The sequence below is a fragment of the Grampus griseus genome (genome assembly GCF_964374135.1).
Source record: "Grampus griseus genome assembly, chromosome: X".
In the NCBI taxonomy this organism is placed as follows: Eukaryota; Metazoa; Chordata; class Mammalia; order Artiodactyla; family Delphinidae; genus Grampus; species Grampus griseus.
In genome coordinates, this window is record NC_138999.1 from 17,152,997 (window position 1) to 17,156,331 (window position 3,335).

The following is a 3,335-nucleotide window of genomic DNA, read 5'->3' on the forward strand; positions in this document are numbered from 1 at the left end:
GGTGATCTCAACGCTACCATTGACAGAGAGGTGACTCACCTCTGCACTTAACACTCAACGTGAAAAGCAAAATTCACTGTGAAAGTACTCAGGGGAACATATCCTCTTTTAGTTTGCTGATCTCCCCCTGCTCCTCCCGTGTTATTAGCTTTCTTCTTCTCAGCCTCTGTTTTCTTGAAGAACAAAAATTGAGGGCTGTGTAATTGCTTTTAAGAAGCATCATCTTATCTGCTCAAGTTTTGAAATTGGTGCTGTTATGGTTCTGAGTCTCAGACTTGTTCCTTGGGCAAAATGGAGATGTCAGAAAACTCCCTGGTTTCCCAGACTCCATTTTCTTTGCTCTTTACCTCCCTCACGCATGCCTTTTCTTTCCCACGCATTACATCCTCTGCAAATCCACCTCCAGGTGCTCCAAATGCCTTCTTCATCTTTCTTCCCTCTCACTTTATATAAAACAGATTTTTGGAGAGAAGGAGGATCTGATTATCCTTCCACATTGTAGCTAAATATACATCTCTCTTTTCTTTTTGAGATTGGCATGCATTGTCTTAAATTTTTTTAAAAATTGACATATTATAGAATTGTTTTAATATAGCGTTCTATAAGCTTTAACACCAGGTAGGTTTGTGTAACCACTGCCACAACCAGGATGCAGAACAGTTCAATCACTTCAAAAAAAAAAAAAAAAAAAGAAAGAAATCCTTGAGCTGCCCCTTTGCAAAACCCTGCTCCCCACACCTGAACCCTGGCAACTGAAGATCTGTTCTCCATCCTTATACGTGTTATGTAAAGAGAATTATACTGTGAAGCTGACCTTTGAGAGTGGCTTCTTTCACTCAGCGTAATGCCTATAAGATTCACCCATGTTGCTGTCTGCATTGTTAGTCACTCCTTGTTCTTGCTGGGTAGTATTCTGGGCTGTAGCTGTACCACAGAGTGTTTATCCATTCACCTGCTGGAGGACATTTGAGTTGTCTGCAGCTCTTGGCAATTATGAGTAGAGCTGCTATGAACATTCTTGTACAGGTCTTTGTAGGAATGTAAGTTTTCATTCCTCTAGGGATGGCATTGCTGGATCATATAGTAAAAAGGTCATTTTATTTTCCAGAGGAATTTTTACTCTAACTGGGTCCAGGAATGAATTCAACATTTAAACTGTAATGAGTCTGTAAGTGTGGGATTTCAGACTGTGCTTTGAGATATAGAGTAAGATTGTGTGTTTAGGTGAATGAGCGTGTGAGCATGTGAGAGTGTGTACACGTGTGTATGCACGTTCTCGGTGTATTAAAGGTTGGGAGCCCTGAAATCCCTTCAGCTCAAGTGGGTGGCCTCTTCTTGCCCACCTTGTGCTTGTGGGTCGAAACGCCAATTTTTTCCCCAATGCTTTAATCCTGACCTATGGTATCAGTACAGGAAGAGCTATTTAAATTGGATGAATGTCTGACAAACAACCGTCTGTTCCTGATGAGTGGATTTCCTTCCATCTCTAAATCCCATGACTATGACTGTGACTCTTATGCTCGAAGCATTCTCTAGCTACATCAATTTCATGGTTGTCAACAATGCCTAGTCCATCTTGCATAGTCTGCAACTACTCAGGCGGCAGACTCCCTTGAGGCGGGAATGCTCCTTACATTGACTAATGTACCTGTCATCCTTGGGGTGCTTCCAGTTTATGTATTCTAGAGAATCATTTAAGTTTTGCTGCAAGAAAAGTCTTTGGTAAAGAAAAATATGAGTACTGCATCAAACAATTCTATGGATATCATTTCTTTCCTTTTTAAAAAAATGGTTTTCATTGCCAGAGGTTTTGTTCTAAAGTTCCAAAATTTGGATTTTTGCACACTCAACTATTCTTCTTCATCTTAAATATTGCCATGTGTGGCTTCTGGAAAGTGTTCAGTAAATGTTTGTTGAGCTGAATGAGTGAAAAAAACAGTTTGGTAGAAAACAATAAGGTCTATATAATTTACTTTCTTTTATCACTATTTATACTGTATCAAGCTCGCTTCTTTTTTTCTAAGCAAGACTTGGCTTTAGATGGCAAAAATGTTATTACCTATGTTTCTGGATAAGGCATTTTATATTGGAAGCTTCAGAACTAATTTATCTTGAAAAATAGTGACCCTTCTGAATTTTCAAAGGTGGATTCATTGATTATTCTATACACTGGGATATTACTTTAACTATCCCAGTTACTAGACAACACATGTTCATCCTCTAAACTTCACATAAAATGCCACCTTCTCAATGAAGTTTTCCCAAACTAACCCATGCAAAGTTGTTTTATCCATATGCCACAGTTCTTTTGTGAGTTATTTGAATTCAGGTCCATCTCGCCCAACGAATGATCTGGGAGCAGCTTGAGGATGGGACGTATGCCTCATTCTCTTTTGCAAGCTTAGCATTTAGCACAGTGTCTGGCACATTTACGCTAAATAAGTATTTGTCACATTGAATGAGATACTTGAGGTACAATGAAAACTTTGGCCAACACTTTAGCTTTTCGCATGTATTTATATACATATGTATGTATATATGTGTAATATATATTGAATATATTTGAGAAACTGGTAGGTGGTGGAATTGAAAGAAAGCACAGCTCTTTCCTGGAGTTTTATAGACTGGTTAGGTGGACTTTTTTTTTTTTAATGGGGCTGATAAATCATCAGCAAGGAAAAAAGTGAGTTTAGGAGTATTTTGTTATTATGGAGGGGAAGTAGGTCTTCTTTGATTAATTTGGAAAGACAAGGGCCCCCATTCACTCTGTTAATTCGATTTCAAGAGCTCTCTGAGCATGCTTTGAGCCAAAGTTTCTTCATGAAACGGCTTTTTAAATTGCAAGAATAATTCTGTCGCCATAACTTGAAAATACTCTGGGAAGTGATGGAAAAGCTAGTTACACGGGAAACGTTGCATAAAACTTGTGGACCTCAGTGAGCTCAGCAGCGCAAATCGTCTTCCCTTCAGTTTTATTTTGCAGATCAAGTTCACGAAATTCCTAATAAGAGAGCTAAGGGCTATATCAAATTATTTCAGCTGAAACAAGGTGGGAGCGGTAACAATTCAGGCCAATACCTGCATGTTACTGCTTTTTACTCTAGGTGGAGATTTAGCTTTTAACACTACCCCTTCCCAAGTGGCTACTACGATGTAGACAATCTGTCTGATACGACCTTGGACTGGCAGTGAGGCTCACCGGGTAGCTATGCCAGGCAGCTGGCCAAATTATCTTGGAGAGAAGTGGTCTGGTTAGATTCCTTCTGAAGAATGCGGTCACGCACAGAAAAACTGATTTTGCTTACTGGAGGATAAGTCTTGGTTGCATGCGGTAG